Consider the following 23,685-nt stretch of genomic DNA (forward strand, 5'->3'; position numbering starts at 1 on the left):
AAGGATCAAAACGGATCTGCGCATGCGCAGTAACATGTGGAGAGAGTCATGCGCAATAAGGGCTTCGGAGAGAGTAGGCTCCTTGGTTTTCTTACCCTAAAACGATTTATTGATTGTCTTTTATACTGATTTTCATTATTTTCCATCTTTTCTTTTTTTATCTGTTTTATTTTTCTTATTTCTTCCTTTCTATCTCTCTTTCTATATTTCTGTCTTCTTTTATGTTTTTTCTTTTTTACAGTTCATCTTTTTACTCCTCTATTTTACTGTTTGTACTCCTTGTTTATTGTCCATGGTTTTCTCTCGCTATTGCTGTAATCATGCTGTAGTGTTGTTGCCAGATTAGGCTTTCTGAAGATATTGGATTCCTGAGCTAAAATGCACCAAACATTGATGCTATTGTCGTTTTTTTCTCTTCCCCACCCCTTTGCCAACAATAATAATGTCCTGAAAGCCCCCCCCCCCAAAAAAAACAGCACCAAAAGACACCAATTTGCTTCTATAAAATAACCCAAACAAACAGCACAAATATTTAAAGATATATAAAACTTTTAGCAAAATCATTGCACATGAAAAGCGTTGATATGCCGTAAAACAAAACAAGTAAACTAAACACAATTAATAAATAACTGAAGAAAGACAACGTTCACGTGTGAGAAATGCATAAAGATCCGCGTCATCTATAAAAAAAAAAAACCCATACATTTTCAACCATTAAGGACTTAATGGAAGAAAAATGATTATTGCATCGGCCAGGAATCGTACCCGGCCGCCCGCGTGGGAGGCGAGCATTCCACCACTGAACCACCGAGGCGAACGACTCCTTAGCCTTAGAAAGTCATAATAATCTATTGAGAGAAAAAATAACTTAAATTTCTGTAAAATACAAACGATGATTACAATCCACAATAAATCTTCTAAACGGAAGCTATATCAATTTTTACGTATATATTAACTTTAAATTCCCTCAGTTCTTTTTATTTTTTTATTGATACATCCATTTATTAATGATATATATATCTATTACGTTATATGGTAATCTTTTCTTACTCTCCATCTTAACAATCACCTTTAAAATGATGACGTTTGCAATTTTTCTAGTATGCTGAAAACAAATATCGCATTTGAATTTGCCGCAAACAAGTAGTTTTCCAGGTAGGAAATGCAATTCCTTATGTTATTACTGGTGGCCATTTTTGTACGCGCAAAAATGAAAAACTGTACGTGCATATTTTTGACGCGGACGCGCTTCAAAATATGCGCGTACATTTTTTTTCATTTTTTCTTGATAGTCTGGTAGTTTAGTGTTCATTTTTCATCCGATAATAATCTGGCGAAAATTTGAAAAAAAAAATACGAAAATATAAAAAATTTATGGGGTGTTTCTAATATAACAGATCGATCCCCCATATTGGAACCACTCGATGCGAACACGCACCTCCCTTTTGCGTTGTATTATTGTATTATATTAGAAACTGTGCACACATGTAAATATACCAAAAAAGTTCTTCTGTTAATTTTCCTGTTAAAAAGGCTAAGTTCGCGAAATTTGGTTTAAAAACATCCAGTGGTTCGACAATGAGTGATCGATTTACTAATGTTGCATTTGAAAATCAGCACTCCCTAAAAATATTTAAATTAGGAAAGAAAGTTTTTTTCTTCTTTACCTGCATTTGAAGCGTTGTGTTAGTTGAAAATTGAAAATAATTACGTATATAAATGATTACGTTTTGAAAACTTAAAACGACGCATTTTTTTTATGTTTTGAAACTGAAAACAACGCATTTTTTTAAAATGTTTTTATAGGTGAAAAAAAACGCATTTTTTAATATATATATATATTTTTAAAAATGCGTTTTTTTCAGCTTTCAAGTGTTCATTTATATACGTAATTATTTTCAATTTTCTAACACACACAACGCTTCAAATGCAGGTAAAGAAGGAAAAGAAACTTTTCTTTTCTAATTTCAATTTTGTGCGGCTGGCCCGACACCCCTGCTGATGACTGTTTTTATTTTTATTTTAAATATCGAGCCGTTACCAAAACTATCGGGCTACTCCCATCACTCTCTCACGCAGAATTCCACAATGCGGTCAAGAAAAAGAAAAAAATGCAAATAAAAACAGACTCTTCATTGATACCGATGTTTAGCATCGAAATATATCTGATATAAGCAAAGAAATTTGTTTATATATTTAAAAAAGAAAATGCGCTGTTTTCAGCTTTCAAAACGTATTCATTTATGTACGTAATTATTTTTATATATTTAAATATTGGATCTTTCTTCATTTTTTTTTAATAATCTGGAAGATCATATCCATTCGATAATAATCCGCAGAAAAAATTGAAAAAAAAAAAAAAAAAGAAAAAGTAATGGAGGGGGGGGGGTAGGTTAAAGCCCGTACACGTGCTAGTGCACCTATTTTATTTATTATTATTATACGTTTATTACATTTTATTAAATATATCAGTGTTATTATTATTATTATTATTATTATTATTATTACTATTACTATTATTATTATTATTATTATTATTATTATTATTATTATTATTATTATTACTTACTAGGAACTTTCACACAGGACGTCATCAGATTTCTCTCTACCAACAACATGTGGTGTTTCCTGGAGTCTGAGTGACAACAAGTCTCCCCAGATTTCCAGTAGTCATTACCTCTTTCAATAACCTTTGCAAATATGTTTGCATTATTGCAATAGGTCGTTTACCATTGATATCTCGTTGGTAGCGACCATTGGTTTTCACTGGAAATTGTGATGACGATACGCTCCCCAAACCCCACCCCAACTCCGAGTCCTAGATCTTTTCACACTAATCCAGTGTAGGTTTTTTTACTGTTTTCTCTCCTCGGTATCTTCATCCTCCTAGATCTTCCTCGCTTCTTTTGTGTGACAGGAAAATGGAAAACAAGGGCGCAGGGGTGCTAACCTACAATTCTTCAGTTTCAGTTTTCATGATTGCATGTGGCGTTTCTTTGTGTGTTACCTCTGTAACAACTTCTATATGTCCGGACAGCGCCTGCGGATTATGTGTGTTGGTCTCCGCATTCAAGGGGTTTCCTTAATGTTCCAGCCGTTTTCATTATTGTTATCTGTTATATCTTCTAAATCATCCCTCTGATTTAAAATTATTATTATTGGCTCACAAGGAGCTTTCACACAGGTCATCAAAGATCTCCCCTTGAAAACAACCTGTGGTGTTCCCTGGAAGGTGAGTGAAAACAAGCCTTCCCAAATTTCCAGTACTTTCAATCTCTTTCGATAACATTTGCAAATAAATTTGCGTTATCGCAACAGCTGTTTGTCATTGATTTTTCCTTGGCAGCGACTATTATTCTTCACTGGAATTTGAATTGCAAAAAGCCTCCATAAAGTCTCAGTTCTCTTCTCACTTGTCCAGCGGAGGTCTGGTAAGTGCTCTCTCCTTGGTCTTTCCTTCTCCTTGACTCTACTCGGCTATTCGGTCTCACTCTTTTTTGAGGGAGGAAGGACAGTGGTGTTGTAATGGGAGGATGGGGGAGAGGTTAGAGGACTTATAGATATACAGCTTCAATGTTCTTGGTTCCATCTAGCGCTTCATGTTTTGTCTCTGCAGCAGTTTGCCTGGTCCACGTTTGTTACTCATGTATGTTAGTTTCCACATTCAAGGATTTTCCTTAACATTTCAGCCATTTTCATTATTGTTGTTTGTTGTATTTTCCCAGTCATTCCTATTATTATTATTATTATTATTATTATTAGTAGTAGTAGTAGTATTAGTAGTAGTAGTAGTAGTAGTAGTTTAGTTCTCTCCCACAGAACGAACTTATACACCAGATTGAGAAGTCAGCGCTCCCGAAGCGGGGCACTCTGACCTGCAAAAAGATCATGGGCAACTCCGTCGGTATTCTCCGGTCATAGCGCCTCACGCGTCTTCTGAGAGAAGGCAAAGATTGGGAGGGTGGACCTCTTAGAACTGCACAGAACGCGGTTAGCAATAAACTGATACCTTCTTTTGAGAGAAGAAGCACAAAGGCTGGGAGGGTGGACCTCTTAGAACTGCACAGAACGCGGTTAGCAATAAACTAATACCTTCTTTTGAGAGAAGCACAAAGACCGGGAGGGTGGACCTCCTAGTACTGCACATAACGCGATTAGCAAAAAACTAATACCTTCTTTTGAGAGAAGGCAAAGACTGGGAGGGTGGACCATTTAGAACTGTACAGAACTTTACTCCCAGCGCAAATTTTACGTTTAATTATTATAGAAAAGTAATCCACCACTTTTTTTAAAACTAATATTTCTTCTTATCTTGGAAACTACTCGTTTGCCCTAATGTTATTTTCATTTTTAACGACCCCAAAATCTATAAAAATCTATAAAAATGATAATTTTAAAGGAATTTTCGACGGTGGCGTGATTCTTCATATTTACCCAATCAAGTTTTGTTTAAAAGATTCATAAAAATCGAGCTGTCGACTCTGTCTGAATAACCACCAAGATTTTTATTCCGTCATAATTTACGAAGCGAGAGAGCACGTTACCACTTTGGGTGAAATAACGAGTTCCGTTCAAAATTCCGCACAAACCAAAGAAGGTCGAATATTCTAATGATCCCAATGCTACGATTGAACAAGATTTAATTGAAAAGACAAACATTTTGAAAAGGGAGGTTAGTGTGTTATTTTCTTTCGCATGGGAAGTTTTTAAAAATTGTCGTGGCTTGAATTTCCCTTCTAGATTAACGATATTTAACCAACATCTGGTTTTTATATTAGATTCAATATTGTTTATATATAAGAATATGCGTATTTTCATCAGAGCATCGGTGGTTCAGTGGTAGAATGCTCGCCTGCCACGCGGGCGGCCCGGGTTCGATTCCCGGCCGATGCAGTATATGTTTTTTTTTTTTTTTTTTTTTGCTTAACAGAAAGAAAGGGACAAATGGAAAATATGAAACTTTTCAAAGTAATCAAATAATTAGAAACATATAACTAGACATTTGAGTTTCAATTTTTCGCCTCATGTATAATTTTCAGAATCATATAATCAAATAATATATTATACATGAGTACTAGTTGTAGTAGTAATAATAATCTATATATTAATACGATAGCGTATGTGTTATTTTGTGTGTGTCAAGCTTACATATTTGTTCTTCCGAGTGACTGTCGATTAATTGTTATGACATTTCATTTATCGCAATAAATAATTTTACCAAGAATTCGCCACAAGTTTTGGTTTCGGTTTCGAGTATAGCTAAAGTAACTGAAGTTATATATTTATACGTATATTTTTTACCTTCATAAGTTTTGGTTTCGGTTTTGATTCAATCTGATGCAACCACATCTGTTTTTTTGGATTAATATAATAATATAACTATGCTTGCTAGGTGTGGGGGTGTTTTTTAGCGATGTTTCGAAATTAACTCTTTCCATATCTATTTTTAATGTGGTGAAATAAATTCTTTTGAGAGTGCTCGACTGTTTCAGGAGCTAAGTATAACTACTTCATTTACTCACATGAAATTAATATACGAAAGTATAGATTTATGCGTAAACTTTAAGTATTTACTTCAAAAGTGCTCAATACGTAGGTAGAGCTACTTAGTAATTTATAAAATATATATGGCGAATAAGCTACACAGAATATTCGGCGTGTCATCCATTCCAGTACTCCTCAGGCTTATGCGAGAATTCTGTGGTTGTTTATCGTTTTTATATGCTCCTCTCCTATTGAGATTTTGCCAGGGATTCTGCAGAGACATCAGTCTTTGTTTGATTATTCATTCTATGTACCCTTACAAGCATATTCGATACTACGGATATCGGCCTATATAGAGATGACGGACTAGCTATAATAAAAAAAAACTCCAACAAAGTCAAGGCAGATAACTTTAAGAAAATCATACACAAAGAAATGAAAAAATTAGGCCTAAAAGCAGACATATCAGCTAACATAAAAATAACAAACTTCCTGGACGTCACGTTAAATTTAGATAAAACACATATGAACCTTACTTAAAAGATAACGCTACTCCAATTTACGTAAACCCTAAGTCCAATCACCCACCATCAATTACAAAACACATTCCTAACTCGATCGTAAGTAGACTCAGTAATACCTCAAGCGATGAAAATGCATTTAACAGGTCAACCAATATCGACGAAACCGCCCTAAAAAATAGTGGATACAAAAATATCTATATCAAATATAAGCAACAAAACACCAATAACTATTAATAAAATTAAAAATAGAAGAAAAAGAACTATAATTTGGTATACGGCCCCATACAATCAAATGTTAAAAACAAAACTTGGCAAGAAATTTCCAGATCTTATTGAAAAACACTTTCCCGCAACCAACCCCTTACACAAAATCTTCAAGTTATCCTACAGTTGTTGCGAAAATTTAGAGATGATAAGTAAAGCACATAATAACAAAATATTAAATAAAAACAATGTAAACAACAACAAAATAAACAATAAAAAAGTAAACACCATGACAAAAATAAAACTAACACTAGCAGAAATAATAATAATAATAATAATAATAATAATAATAATAATAATAATAATAATAATAATAATAATAATAATAATAATAATAATAACGAACCAACCCCGGACAAGAACAACCATACCATAAATAAAAATACTAATAACGAACAAGATAAATGCAACTGTAGACACCGCACACTTTGCCCAGTTCAAAATAAATGTCTAACCAAAAGCGTAGTTTACCAGGCAACAATATTTGCGAAAGAAAACCCGAATAACAAGAAATATTACGTAGGCATGACTTCCTTAGATTTCAAAACCCGATACTATGACCACAAAAGTACATTCAACAATAAAACGCACCGTATAAAAACAACACTAGTAAATAAATATTGGGAACTCAAAGAAAGCGGACATTCGTCGGTAGTCGAATGGAAAATAATAAGACAAGCTACCACGTGTAGGCATCTAGACGACTCATGTAGATTATGCCTGCATGAAAAATTTGCTATCCTGTACTTTAAAGAACCCCAACATCTATTAAACTGTAGAAGAGAAATAGCAAATAACTGTGTTCACAAAATTGAAATTTACTCTAGGATAGAGATACAAAATAGTTTTAAAACTAACAAAAACAATAGAAAATAAACAAATGAATAAATTAAATAAACATGAATATACATAAACGATCACACATATATGTATGTATGTATATATATATATATATATATATATATATATGTGTGTGTGTGTATATATATGTGCATATATGTGTGTACACATATATATATACTTATATATAAACTAAAAAAAAACAAAACACTAACCTAGTTTTAAAACAGATCCTTTGTCCGATAAAAGCATGCCCATTGGCTGATAGGAAGGGGCGCGGTGGATACTAGAAAGCTGATTGGCTAACTAAAATCTTAATAAGAGAGGAGCATATAAAACGATAAACAACCACAGAATTCGCGCATAAGCCTGAGGAGTCCTAGAGTGGATGAAACGCCGAATATTCAGCGTAGCTTAATCGCCATATATATTTTATAAATTACTAACTAGCTCTACCTACGCATTGAGCACTTGTGAAGTAAATACTTAAAGTTTACGCATAAATTTATACTTTCGTATATTAATTTTATGTGAGTAAATAAAGTAGTTATATATATATATATATATATATATATATATATATATATATATATATATATATATATATATATATATATATTTGAAATCACAACTTTATAACCTATAAGAATCAGTAGAAAATTAATTCTATAATAATAATATATATACGAAATCTGGATAAATTAAATATCATATTTAAGCGTATTTTACGACCGGGCTACGCCGGGCGTCTATGCTAGCTTAGATAAATACTTTTGAAGTTTTAACAAAAGAGCTACAATAATATCAACTTGGCATTTTAGCCAAGATCAGAGTGTAGTATCTGTTCCGGCAGATACTGCAAGCTATGACTAGCTATGACTAGCAAAGACCAGATGTGAGGGCAACCCCACATGCCTGACCTTTAACCAGCTCCCATTTCCCACCTCTCGGGAGCTGGTCCCCCCTTTCCCTTCCCCCTCCCTTCACTCCTCACATTAAAAATTGGCCTTGTGCCTAATTTGCTCGGTGGGGGAGCAAATAAATACCATCTGTTCCGGCAGATACTGCAAGCTATGACTAGCTATGACTAGCAAAGACCAGATGTGGGGGCAACCCCACATGCCTGACCATTAACCAGCTCCCATTTCCCACCTCTCGGGAGCTGGTCCCCTTCTTCCCTTCCCCCTCCCTTCACTCCTCACATTAAAAATCGGCCTTGTGCCTAATTTGCTCGGTGGGGGAGCAAATAAATACCATCTGTTCCGGCAGATACTGCAAGCTATGACTAGCTAGGACTAGCTATGACTAGCAAAGACCAGATGTGGGGGCAACCCCACATGCCTGACCATTAACCAGCTCCCATTTCCCACCTCTCGGGAGCTGGTCCCCTTTTTCCCTTCTATTTCCCTTCACTCCTCACATTAAAAATCGGCCTTGTGCCTAATTTGCTCGGTGGGGGAGCAAATAAATACCATCTGTTCCGGCAGATACTGCAAGCTATGACTAGCTAGGACTAGCTATGACTAGCAAAGACCAAATGTGGGGGCAACCCCACATGCCTGACCATTAACCAGCTCCCATTTCCCACCTCTCGGGAGCTGGTCCCCTTTTTCCCTTCTATTTCCCTTCACTCCTCACATTAAAAATCGGCCTTGTGCCTAATTTGCTCGGTGGGGGAGCAAATAAATACCATCTGTTCCGGCAGATGCTGCAGGCTATGACTAGCTATGACTAGCAAAGACCAGATGTGGGGGCAACCCCACATGCCTGACCATTAACCAGCTCCCATTTCCCACCTCTCGGGAGCTGGTCCCCTTTTTCCCTTCCCCCTCCCTTCACTCCTCACATTAAAAATCGGCCTTGTGCCTAATTTGCTCGGTGGGGGAGCAAATAAATACCATCTGTTCTTCAGATGCTGCACTTCCATTTTTTGTTCTCTTTCGGCGGAGTAGCAGTCCTTCACGACTGAGACAATTTTTATTTTTGTACCTTTTCTCCACGTTAAAAAACGACCCTGGTGTCTAACTCTGTCTCGTGAGGAGACATAGTAAATAGGTACAATAATATCAGGACGTCTCCATTTACGCTGGACATCCATAGAATGCTAACATCAATATCAAATAGTCCGCTGTGGAATTTCAACACTACTACTACTACTACTACTACTACTACTACTACTACTACTACTACTACTAATAATAATAATAATAATAATAATAATAATCATAATCATAATCATAATAATAATATGAGGGCCGTTTCAAAAGCAATACCTCCTGCTTTTTATTCCGCTCGAATAGATCAGCGGGGATTAGATATTGCATTGTTCTAATAACTGAACTTGTGTATTAATGATCTGAAAGTTCACCACTCTATTACAGATACTTACAGTGTAAGACTCTATAAGTTGAGAAGTTTTACCACCGCACAAGCAGAAAGCCCTACTCCATAAAATCAACTGTAGCTTCTTTTATAAGACAGAGGCGCGTTCTTTAGAGCAAAATGAACAATGACACTTTTGTATGTTTATCTTTCATTTAAATGATTATGTAAAAATATTTTCATAAAACCAACAGTTGGTTCTTCGATAAAGCCGGGGCGCGTTCAATATTAATGTTTCTGTTTAGAGCACAATTGAACCATGATACTTGACTTTTGCAATTAAACCTTTAAGTGAAGCCATTATTTACAGATAATTTTATAACTTCAACAGTAATTTCTCTACAGTGTAATGTAAACTACAATGTATCATGGACTAAGCCACCGCGAGGCTGCATGGGAAACTTTTTCCCCAGTACACTGCGGAAGGTGGGGTCCCTAACTAGAGTAGGCAAGCAATCGATTTAATTAAAAAATGTACGATTTCAGCCATTTACATCACAACGAATATATGGAATTGTGGAACATTTGTTGATTCTCGTCCAATCCTTGGCAACATAGGGTTACCCTGCTAGTAATCGATATCATATTTTTCTTAACCCAACACTGTCTGTCCGTCCCACTATTTCTCAGAAGCCACTGCGCCAGTCCGGTTGAAAATTTGTATGTAGCTTTGCTATGATAAGGTGGTGCAACGAACTAAGTATCATGGTATCCGTTTGATGCACAGTATTGTATTGATAGGGATCAGTAGAGATTTCTCACCACAAGTGCGCATTTACTTTAAAGGTTTTCTGGGAAAGTTTCATCTCACTGTTCCAGATATTGACGGTATAAGAAAACAAACGTTGTCATGGATGTGCGTCAGAAGCAGAGTTTTGCCATTGAATTTCTGGTAAAACTGCATTGAAATAGTAGAGGCTATATAGAAAAATAACTTCTGGAGCACAAAAGGTCGCTCGTTTTAATGGTACATATCCTGTTTTCATACCTCTGAAACTTTTTGAGTTAAAAATAGGAGGCTTTACTTTTGGAACGACTGTCGTATATCAAGTTAATTATGACATTCTCTTCTTTTTCCTTTCTTTCGTTCTTTTCTTTTTTTTTCACTTCCCCTCGTTCTTTTCTGTTCATATTCTTTTATTTTGGAATGTCTTTCATGTTCATTTTTTCTTTTCTTTATCGTTTTCTGTTCTATATTTCTTCCTTTCTTTCTTCGTTCTTCATATTTTTTTCTTTTATTTTTCTAATCCCTTTTCTTTCTTTTTCATTTTTTCTTTCATTTTGCTCATTTTTTCGTTCCCATGTTCTTTTCTCCTAACTCGTTCATCACATTTTTTTTGTTTCTTTTCTCGTTCATGTTTTTCCTTTCTTTCTTTCTTTTTTCTTCTTTGCTACAACTTTTTTTACTTATACAATTTTTCCCGTTCCGATTTCTTCCCATCTTTTCTTCCTTTTTCCTTATTTTTTATTTCTCTTTTTATTTACTGTTTTTATTTTTATTTCTTCCTGTTTTGATTTCTTCTTCGTGTATCTTTACTCCCCCCCTTTAATCTTCGTTTCTTTCTTCTTCTTCATCCTTTTTCTTCATTTTTTTTCTTTTTTCTTTTTTGCTTTCCTGACTCTACTTTTGTTCCTCATTCTCCTATTTGATTTCTTAATTTACTCTTTCTTTGTGTTTTCTTCTCTTTTTCCTTTTTTTTCCTTTTTTTTTCTTCCCTTCTTTTTCTTTTCCTTATTTCTCTTTATTTTTCACAATTTCTGCCTTTCTTTTTATCTTTTTCATTTTTATTCTTTTTTCTTTTTTATTTTTACTTCCTCTTTATCTTTTTCTGCTTCTATCTTTTTCTTATTCTGGCATTTTTTGCTTTTTTTTTACAGTGCGTTTTTCGTCATCGTTTTTATTAAACCATTCTTGTTTTTTCTCCTTCATATTCCCATGCTTTTTCCTACGTTTTTATTTTAATTTCTTTTTTTTTTTCGTTCACTATTTTCTTTTTTTAATTTTCTAACTATTTCTTTCTTTGTTTTTTTCTTTCATTTTTAATATCATCTTTCCTTTTCTTCATTTTTTCTTCTTTTTCATTTTATCTGCAGTTTTAACTTTCTTCTTTCCTTCCTAATTTCTTATTCTTTTCTTTTCTTCTTTAGTAATTTCTTGTCCTTTTTTATTTTTCTTCTGTTTATCATTTTTTTTTCGCTCTCTTTTTTCTCTTATCTCTTTCATTTTGAGTTTTCTAATTACGCTTTTTTTCTTTCATTCTTTTTTCTTTTCCCTTCCTTTCTTTCTTTCTTTTCTATGTTTCTTTATGTTTTTATTCTATTCTTCATTCTTTTCTTTCTTTCCATCTTCCTTTTTTTATTTTTCCTTTCTTTATCGTCTTTTGTTCCATCTTTCTTTTCTTCTTTAATCCTTCTTCCTGTCTTTCTTTACCTCCCCTTTTCTTTCTTTTATCGTTTCTTTTCCTTTCTTCTGACCTGACATTCGTCCTTTTTTCTTTTCCTTCACATTTTTATTTCTTTATCCTTATTTCTATTTTCTACCCCATTCTTTATTTGTTCTTTAGTTTCTTTTTTTTTTCTTCCTTTCTTCCTGTCCTTGTCATTCTCTTCCAAATGTCCACTCCTATTTCCCAAAAGACCTGTTTTTTTTTTCCACAGAAACCTAACGGGCTCTTGGTGCGCATCATTTCTGAACGCTGACCTTTTGTGCAAATTAAGGTCCAGTAACTGCCGGTGTTTTAACCCGGGTGCACTGGTTCCAACCCGCAAACCATTACTCGTCTTTCGACCAACTATCCGACGGCACAGGTTGAGTGCATTAGAGACTCTTCAATGGATGGAATCCAGGGGTGGAGAGAGGCGGGGAACCCCCAGGAAACAATCATAATTATCCGTCCTCTCATATTTTGTAGCTGTATATCTCATCTTCCTGATAAGTCACGTGTTCTTTGGTATTTAGCCATTTTGTTTCCCCATTCTGCCTGTTGTCTTTTGCTACATCCCCCTACCCACTATGTCTGGTTTTTCTCTTTCAGACATACCCACATCTCTCTATCTCCCTATATATATATATATATATATATATATATATATATATATATATATATATATATATATATATAAATATATATATATATAAATATATATATATGAATATATATATATATATATATATATATATATATATATATATATATATATATATATAGTAATTTATAAAATATATATGGCGATTAAGCTACACTGAATATGCTGCGTTTCATCCAACTATAGGATTCGTCAGGCTTATGCACCTAAGCCTGACGAATCCTATAGTTGGATGAAACGCAGAATATTCAGTGTAGCTAAATCGCCATATATATTTTATAAATTACTAACTAGCTCTACCTACGTATTGAGCACTTTTGAAGTAAATACTTAAAGTTTACGCATAAATCTATACTTTCGTATATTAAATTTATGCGAATAAATTAAGTAGTTATATATATATATATATATATAGATGTATACACACACACACACACATATATATATATATAGTCTATAGAAGCTTTGGGTAGAACAATGTTTATATATCTATATATTTGCATATATATACATATATATATGTATATATATACACATATATTTACATATATATACATATATATACATGTATGTATACGTATATATACATATATATACATATATATACATATACATATATATATTAATATATACATATATATATATATTCATATATATATAAATATATATACGTACATATATATGCATATATATACATATATATACATACGTATATATACATATATAAATAAATACATATATATACGTACATATATATATACGTATATATACATACATATACATATATATACATACATATATATACATATATATGCATACATATATGCACATACATACATATACATATATACATATATATACATACATATAGATATATATATATACATATACATGCATATACATACATATACATATATATATACATATACATACACACACACACACACACACATATATATATATATATATATATATATATATATATATAGAGAGAGAGAGAGAGAGAGAGAGAGAGACAGAGAGACAGACAGAGAAAGACAGAATATATATATATATATATTAGTGATGGAATAAATTCAGTAGTTTTCCCGATTCAGATACAATTACTGATTCCGATTCTTTCTAAGCCTTTACATATTTATTCACGTATATCGTAAAAACATACTTCAGATGTGCCGATCTTTTTTCAAACGTAAAAATACACTTGTGGGAGGTGATCTACATATTTTAGTTTTACTGATAGTTTAAAATCAATGAATATTTTTTTATTTCATTATTACTTCCAGCATTATTACTCTAAACAAAATGAAATAAAAATCTATATATCTGTATATATATGTAAAGTTATAAATTACTGAAAAAAACCCATAAAAAACTGTACATTCCATACCATCTTGTAAATCACACTTTAAAATCATTATACATTTATTTCAGCCACGTTCTAAACACGCTAAAAAACGTATATATATTTTTTACACACAAGACGCTTCTCTAGTTTAAGAAATTTATATATAATTTCCACCGAAGCATATAAAACCATCCAAATTTATAACGAAACCGTAATCAAAACTGCCTGATGACGACTGTTAAAAACTCAGTCGAAAATGCTTCTAAAGAACTGAAACATAATTATCAAAGTATACTTACACAGATAGATATGAAAAGTCTTTATTAAAGTTTGTGCCTATTTCCATTCTATGGAGGCCAGGCGCGAACGCAGATCCCACAATTTTATTATAAAATCCCTATTTAACTTAAACCATATTTATCAAAGTATTATTATGTACATCTATACCAAAAACACTTGTAAACGTTTTTTTTTTACTTTTTAAATTTTTTATTTCCATACTTTGTGGACGAGGCGCGAACGCAGACCCCACAATTTTAATGAACCACTGTTCTGCCAGATCAAACATACCCATTCCTGTGTCTGAATACATCTTCTATCATTATATGAAATCAGTTTTTTAAAATAGTCAACCATATAGGAGTCTATTCGTGACCACACACACACACACAACACACAACACACACACACATACACACAGACATTCAGCTTTTATTATAATATATATATAAAACTTTTGACTCGTGTCCAGGTAACCTACATCTAAAATTTCAAGTGTTTAGACCAAAATTGGCCGAGGAGCCTGGTAGAGTCTCCAACGATCAACTCCTTCAACTTTGACCTCTTGGCAGCTAAATTCCCGCTCAAAATCTGATTAAAAATCTTGCTGCATCTCTAAATACCCTTTATATAAAATCTCAAAGGTATAAAACTAAAATTGGTTGTATAGTTTGCTAGAGACTGTAAAGGTCAAATCTTTTGAAGTTTGACCTCTTAGCAACCAAATTTTCGGCCTAAAACCGATTAAAAAACTTGCACTATGTCTTGATATACTTTATCTAAAATTTTAAATGTTCTGAGCAAAAATTGGCTGAGTAATTTGGTAAATAACGCAGGTCAAATTTTTTAAACTTTGACGCCAATTTTGACCCCTTAACACTTATTGTTTTGGACTCAAATCAAGTTAAAAAGTTTGACCCATGTCCAAGAAACTTACATCTAAAATTTCAAGTCTTTAGACACAAAAATAATTTTAAATGACAAATCATTGAACCTTTACCCCTTGACAGCAAAATTTCCGGCTGAAAACCGATTAAAAAAATTTCTCGAATCTCAATACCTCTCATGTCAAATCTCGCGTCCATAGACTGGAAATTGACAGAGTAGTTTGGTAGGAAAATATACACAAACAGTCACGCACATAGACAATTTCATTATTATAAATATATAGATTGATGACTAAATCTATGTGCAACAGGTTTTATTTTTGTATTGGCAATATCTGTCCCCCTTGTGTGTGTGTGTGTGTGTGTGTGTGTGTGTGTGTGTGTGTGTGTGTGTGTATTTATGTATTATACTTTTCAGAGAGTGAGAGATGATAAATTATTTCACAGTCAAAGAACGTCGCAACTCACATAATCCATGAAAGCCAACAAACTGAAGTCCATGACTCAAGTTTCGCCCTCATTTAGGCTCACCACTTAAACACATCTTAACTCGGGATTCGAAACGCGAATCTCTTGCATGCCAGGGGAGCACCCTGATGCTTTAGCAACCGCGGCATACGCAAGAAAGTCTATTAGCTAACACAGTTCAATAAACAGTATATATATATATATATATATATATATATATATATATATATATATATATATATATATATATAGTTTGGGTCATATTCTTGTATTCTTCATTTTTTGTTTCAGATGAAAATGTCATAGACTGACATTTCTGAAAAAGAAAGCAATCGGCTTTCTTTTGCCAGCTGCGCATTTTTAACACATACACAAGAAGAAAGAGAATCATACAAACAAATAAACAAACAAACAAACACACAAATGGTGGGATGACAAGCACAATCCATCCGCCATTCTCCTGAATTCTTCGGCAAGTTGGTTGGTTAAATATGGCGGCCAATACATCAAAGGCAGTTTAATCGGGCGATATTTCCAGTGAACGAATGACTTAAAAATGAAGGAAGTTTTACAGCCCAATAACCATTTATTTTCTGGTCCGGAGATCACTGACCAATCGGGAGATCGATATATCGATAGTATGGAGGATTGGCTGACGCTTTATAAGACATAGTATTTTCTTCAAGGCTATTTTCTTCACTCTTGTTATTTATTTTATCCTGGCTTCATAACTTCCAGATTACCCATGGCTTATTTCATGTTGCTGTTCTTTCTAGCGGTTTTCGACTCTGCGTGGAAACCCACCAACCGGATATTTTAAAAAGAAGTTAAATGGCCTATCAAGAATACATCGATTTAAAGCTCAAGTTTTGGAACTTTAAACTGAACCCGAAATTTTATATGTATTTGGAAGAATAGCTCTTCTTTTAGAATAACTTCTTATCGATACCGTTTGCTTTCTGGTCCGAAGATAACTGAACAATCAGGTAATCGATATCATGATAGTGTTTGATTGAATCTGTGAAACGACATGTTAACAGAGTTAACATATTTTGTTCAGGACTAGTTCTGTCAGCTCTGCTATTTAATTTTTTATACTGCATGATTTGTTGCCCTAAGCTACGTGTTAGACCGCTTTAGATAGGAAGGGGATTAGTTAGTGACGGCCTGATACTGGCGATTGGCAATGGCGAAATGACGACAGACATCGTTTCAAAAGTCTCTCGAATTTTGTAATGAATCTTATAAGAGATATAAAATTTGTAGACTTCGATCTTCTCTGGAGTACATCCCCCCCATCACTCATATCTGCTTGAATGTTACGTCCTTCTTCTATGTGTTGCGATCATTCATATCGAACCAAATCCTATAGTAAATTAAAAAACCAACGCTTTTAAATGAATTAATAGTAATCGTTATGAGTTTTATTAAAAATATAAGTAGTTACGATTTTTTTTAATTATTTACACACGTTTGAGAATATAACGATAAAATGTTTTGCAAATAAAAACACAGATTTAAAAAATGGCGGCTCTGTAGTCACCGAAAGATTCGAATGAAAATAAAATGAATTTCTTAAATAATAATAATAATAATAATAATTATAATACTGCATTGTTTTTTTTGTTTATTTTTCGCCATAACAAGTAAGTATTTCCAAAAGTTAGAATTTTATTTACTAGTGTTGGAACGATTATAAAAAGAAAATCGAAACTATTTAAGGTATCAAAAGTGGGATCAGGATTGGAAATTTTTCAGCCTCGTTTCCGATTCCAAAAACGATTCTTTTATTTATTTATTTATTTATTTAACTTAATTTTCTATTGCAGATACTAATGATAAAATTATGAACATTCTGATGAGGACCCAAGGTGGGGATCACGGAAAAAAAAACATGGAACACGGATTACGTGTAAGATATATATTAACCGAAATGGTTACAAGGATAGGATAAATGGTAAGCAGAGCTTAATATCCGATGGTGTCCAATATGTATAGACGTACGCGCTGCACACTACTAGTAATCCTGCTGACTCTGTGGTATTAAGATACTGCCCAATGAGAGTGTGTTTTTCACATCGTAATATAGTACTTGAAGGTCCATGATGCAGGTAAGTTTCGGTCTCATAACATATTGATTGAGTTTAAACTATCAGTTTAAGTAAAATGACTAGACCACTACCTATTTAGTTTTACATGACACGAGTGTAGGAATCGGAGAAAATGGTAAGCATAAAAAATATAGGTAAAAATTATTACGATGAGTTCATCAAAGTCTTGAATATAATGCATAAAAAGAAAACACAAAGTTTGCAAAATTTAAAAGAAAATTATATCTACATTTAAAAATAGATAAGGACTCTGCGATAAATCCTCCCTCCACCCCTAAAAAAGACATTTTATATTTAGGCCATTTTAAAAACAAATCAGAATTGGTAATTTTAACAGAATATGCAATTTGGAACGGAATCGGTAATTGTATTGCAGTCGAGAAAACATATTGGCATCGTCGAGTATTAAATCAAGAAAAAATAGTTATTAAAATAAAATAAACATTTGACTTTTGTTGTTAAAAAAAATGTGTAAAGATAAAAACAGATTTACGATGAAGTGATCGAAAAACGGCAAAGAGGCTCTTTATTTGGAAAAGCGAGAATTTCCGGTGCTTGGCAACACCATCGGACATTGTTAAAGTGCACGTTGAATGTATAAAAATGACTGTAAGCGTTAGCTGGAGAAAATGCTGCTCGAAATAATATGATGATCCAGTGTAGAAAATTGCCATTTATAACAAGATTTCAAATTTCTTTTAAGAATAGGAAAAATCGAAATTGAAATGAAAATTGCAAGGTCAAAATGACATCGTAAAACAGCACGAGTGAATAAACAGGAAAAAAATTTAAGCATGAAAAATATAGATTAAAATACTAGCGTTGGGTTTATTAAAATCTTAATTACAATATGAAAATGAATAAAAATTAAGAAGTCTGCGAAATTCCAAAGAAAATAATATCTGCATTTAAAAGCTGACGAGGATTCTTCGCTAAATATCCTACCCCCTTTTTTTTTTACATAGGCATCACCACATTATCAAGGCCAAGAGGCCACTCAAGGATAAGGGTTAAAGAGTGTACAGTAGAAATTGGACATTATAGTAATCATTAGTAATGAAAATTTGGTAAAGTTGATAACTTATATGGAACGGCTCATCAAGAACTTATTTACGTTAGACTTGAAGACAACCATATTGTAGTCAGCCGGAAAGCAGGAAAACGGAAGACAATTCCACAGGCGTGCAGTTCTAAGAAAGAAGCTTTGTTCATGGAATCTACGTTTAGGTTTAGGCACAGATAAAGAGTGGGGGGAATTATTATGAATTTCTACTTTTTAGACGATTTTAAAATCGGAATCGGAATTAGTATTGTATCGGAATCAGGAACTTAGAAAATATCAGTAATTATATCGGAATCGGGAAACATCTTGGAATCGCTATTATTTACCAGTGAGTATTATATCGACCAGCAGCAGTTTTTAAAAATAAGATAAATATTTGAGTTTTGTTGTTAAAAAATGTGTAAAAAATAAAACGGGTTTGTTTTACTATACACAAAAATGTGAAAAAGTTGTCAAAAAACAAATACACAAATAAATTTTATCAAAGACAAGATAAGTTATTTTTCTACCTAACTGAATAAGTTTTTAGTGTCTTTATTTAATGTAAAATGTTTAATCGGTTCGTAAACCATGCAGTATTTATCGATATGTTTGAAAAAAACAAAACAAAACAAAAAAAAAAAAAACAAATGACGGCGAAGTCTCTGTTGGATACGTTATGTTTGGGAAAATGAGTTCAAACTAGAAAATTATACAAATAACTGTTAGAAATCCACCCAATATATATTACCATGAAATAGGATAACATATATTCAGTGAGTGGGTAGAAAAGTAATTTATCTTGCCTTTTTTTACACAGCGAACACCACTTATCACCGCCCGGAGGCCACTCGAGGATAAGGGTTAATGGGTATGTGATTATAGCGTAGTAAACATAAGTAGTGAGAATTTTGTAAATTGGATTACTTAGGGGGATGGTTCATCAAGAACTTGTTTACATTTGACTTGAAGACAATCAGATTGCAGTCAGCTGAAAAGCAGGCAATCGGAAAAGAGTTCCACGGACGTGCAGTTCTAAGAAAGAAGCTTTGTTCCTGGAATATACTCTTAGGTTGAGGCACGGGTGTGGGAAATTATTGATTGTGGTTTTGGCTAGACGAGTGTTTTTCGTGAAAGTTTCGCGAAGAGGGACCATAGATTGAAGCTCAGCTGAGCATTTGCCATGAAAATAACGATATAGCAGAGATAGGCTCGCAACGTCTCTTCTGTGGGTTGCAGGAAAGAGAAAAGGGAATTCCCCACTATTTTGAACTCTGGCACAAAGGTCTCACAAGGAAAATTAAATCATACAGTATCACTGGTAGAATACTTAGCATAATTAAATCCTTCTTAGATAAGAGAAAAATCCAGGTTGTCCTCGACGGTCGAACATCTAAACAGTGTGATATAAATGCAGGAGTGCCTCAAGGGTCTATTCTTGGACCTCTATTGTTCCTGATATTTATTAATGACCTCCCCGACAAAACTGCCGCTGAGATGGGTATATATGCTGATGACACTACACTCTATAACAGGCATGACAGGAAAACAAATGAACACATATCTAAAGAAATGGCAAAAACACTAGAGGATGACCTCCAATCTGTAGTGGAATGGGGACATAAATGGATGGTCACATTCAATGCTGCCAAGACTAAACTGGTTTCCTTCAATAACTACAAGAAACCTTCTCTGCCACCAATAGCAATGGCCAGTGACTCCCTGTCTGAGAGTACATCTTTCAAACTGCTTGGCCTAACGTTCACAGGAAACATGAGCTGGAGCAATTATATTGAAAACATTGCCAGGGCCGCTGCGAAAAAGGTAGGCTCTCTCTACCGTGCTAGAAAACTACTGACACCTGAAAGTATCCTATATCTCTATAAGGCCACCATTCGCCCATGTATGGAGTATTGTTGTCACATGTGGACTGGTGCGTCTGCTACTAGTCTCTCGCTCCTAGACAAGGTTAAAAAAAGAGTCGCCAATCTGATAGGCCCTGAACTGGCATCTAAGCGCAGCCTCTGTCCCATCGACGAAACGTTGCATCCCTCTGCTTGTTCTACAAGTATTTTAATGGTGAATGCTCTGACGAACTGCAGACACTTGTGCCCCCACGACGCAGACACCCTCGACAAACCCAACAGGCAGCTAAATCCCACCCCCACACAGTTGAGATCCCTAGATGTAAAAGATCTTTCTACTCCAGTAGTTTCTTCCCCAGAACCGCTAGACTCTGGAATTCCATTCCAGGCTCCTGCTTTCCTAAATGTACTGACATGCAGAAGTTCAAGTGCAACGTGAACCGACATCTTGCTGCCCAAATCCCTACATAGTGCCCCAGTAGTTGCTGACCCTGATAGTAGCCCCCTACACCAAAGTGGCAATGTGCCTTGTTTGGGGTGAAAATGTAAAAAAAAAAAAGGATGGCTATTCTAGCAGTTCCTGCCCAGAGGTGGCAACAATACTCCATCGTTAGTCATACCTGGCTTTTATATAAGCAGAGATATGCATCAGGAGTGATATATCTACTGGAGCGGTAGAAGGACCCCACCATTTTTTCAGCCTCCTTGGCACTGGATTTGATATACGTGTTCCATTTCAGGCCAGGAGTAAAGACCAAGCCCAGAAGCTTGTCAAAACATGAAGCCTTCCTAAGACGAGAGTCAAGCCATTCATTTCAATCGATGCCAGATGAGGATCCGGACGTCGATGATGTAAAGATGGAAGCTTGGTTTTTGATGCATTAAAAGTAACAAGCCACCTCTTTTCCCATTCTACTACATGCTCAAGATCAGAGGAGAGAGAATCAGAGAGAACTTGGTCGTTTACTGTCTTTGATGTGCTACCATATATTGTAATGTCGCCAGCATAAATATCTACGAATGATGTAAAGATGTGATTTGGAAGATCATTAATGTAGATCAAGAAGAGTTGGCCCCAGGTTGGACCCAGGTTGGACCCAGGTTGGACCCAGGTTCGACCCCAGAGAGACTCCAGCATTAATACTGAGAGCTTCTGATTTCTGCTCATCAACCACTACTATTATGAACCTATCAGAGAGAAATGATTTAGTAATTGAGAAGTCATTTCTAGCTATACCATAGCTGAAGATCTTGCGAAGTAGACCTTTATGCCATACCTTACCAAAGGCCTTTGATATGTCAAGAACAATTGCCCTAGAGGTTAAGCCTCCGTCGAGAGATTCGCTAATTCTATGAGATATAACTGTAAGCCCGTCTTCTGTAGATCTAGAAGAACGGAAACCATATTGCACATCACTAAGAAGGTTATTTTTGCTGAGATGGTTAACTACTTCTCTATTTAACACTGATGCCAGAAGCTTACTCATGATGCGCAGGAGACTTATTGGTCTGTACTTAGAGGGAGATGAGGGATCATCTGAATTCCTAAATACATGGCATACTGATAAGCTTTTCTAAGGTGTTGTGAAGCATTTCTCCTCAAGACAACGCTTGAATAACTTTGTAAGTATGAGCGCTAGTCCTGGTTGACTCTTTTTTAGTACTCTAATTGGAATACCATCGGGGTCAGTTGCTTTACTGGAATCAAGATTTTTGATTAGCTTGCCAACATCACGCACAGATATTTGTATGTCAAATAACGTGTTTTCTGATACACCAGAAAATACTGGGAGTTGACGGCCTTGGTATAAAAGGTAGAATTAGCTGCAAAGATCTTGGTAAAGAGTGTGGATTTGTCTGATGCTGACGAAATTACCTCAGGTCCATTGATGATAGTTGGGATAGAGCACACACTTCTGTTCAGAATTCTGTTTGCTATTTGCAAAAACTGGTGGGACCCTAGCCGCTGCTCAGCTACTATGGACTTGACGGACTGAGCATACAACTCTCTCGCATTCTTTATTACTTTTTTACAGAGGTTGCTGGCGAACCTGAAGGCGGCTTTAGTCTCAGTACATCTATTACGTTGGAAGCAATGGAAAAGTGATTTCTGTGTGCAATGGCAACAGCACATTCCGGAGAGAACCACGGCTGGTTGTTAGGTTTTTGCTGGAACTTTTTCAAGGGTATGAAACGGTTTATACATACGATTAACCATTTTCTCAGGTTTGGTACAATAGATGACACATCTTTTTTTAAACATGAAACGTAGAGGTAGATCTGATATAAATGTGCGGTAGCTATCCCTGTCAGACATGGAGTATCGATATACTGTACGATGGAGAGGTACGCCTGAGGACATATTAAATTTCGTTTTTATCTTAACTGATACAAAAAAATGGGCGGAAGATCCCAGTGGAGACAGAACGGTAGATTAACATAGCTCACGGCAAATTGTGAGAAAAAAGTCTAGGAGTCTTGCACACTGGCTGTCAGTGTCGGGGACACGTGCGGGTTCATGAAAAATCTGAGTGAGGTCATAAGCAATGGAGAAATCGTGACAGAACCTCCCCTCGTCATCTGTCTTGTTTGAGTGGGTTAACCATTTCAGATCATAAACATTGAAGTCTCCACAGACCTGAATGTTTGCTGAGGGGTACGCAGACAGGACGTGGTCAATTTTCTCAGATATGCTTTTAAAGATAGTAACTCCACTGTTGTGGGTGCGATGGAGTGCAAATATGAACGCGGTAGTGTAAGCAAGTACAACCTGGACACACATATAGGGTAAATTAGGATATTTTCTGGAGATGTCTCTGCCACATGGAAAGTCGTCTTTAATGTAGGTATATATTCTATGCCCATGGCAATCTTGGGGGTGGGGTTTAGAGGTTAAGTAAGCGTATGCATTAATTACGAATTCATCTAGGGAAGTAGTGGGTCCAATGCCAGTCTCGCTTAGGAATAATAGGTCAAGTTTAGTCTCCTGTAATAGAGTTTGAAACTCTGGAAGGTTGGAGCGTAAATCCCTGATGTTGAAGAAGGAGACATGGTAGTGGAGGTCTACGTTGGAAGTTGAAGATCTGGGTTTGATCGAGCATTTT

The 23,685-nt window shown here is 34.7% G+C and overlaps 1 non-coding gene across 1 annotated transcript; it reads left to right on the forward strand.

The window, feature by feature from the left end:
- The first annotated feature begins 4,822 nt into the window (after positions 1-4,822).
- Trnag-gcc (transfer RNA glycine (anticodon GCC)) lies at positions 4,823-4,893 on the forward strand. Its single transcript has one exon. It is a non-coding gene; the product is annotated as a tRNA-Gly (tRNA).
- Positions 4,894-23,685: the final 18,792 nt, after the last annotated feature.

The sequence above is a fragment of the Euprymna scolopes genome, chromosome 30 (genome assembly GCF_053919585.1).
Source record: "Euprymna scolopes isolate OS-2025 chromosome 30, ASM5391958v1, whole genome shotgun sequence".
Taxonomy (NCBI): domain Eukaryota; kingdom Metazoa; phylum Mollusca; class Cephalopoda; order Sepiida; family Sepiolidae; genus Euprymna; species Euprymna scolopes.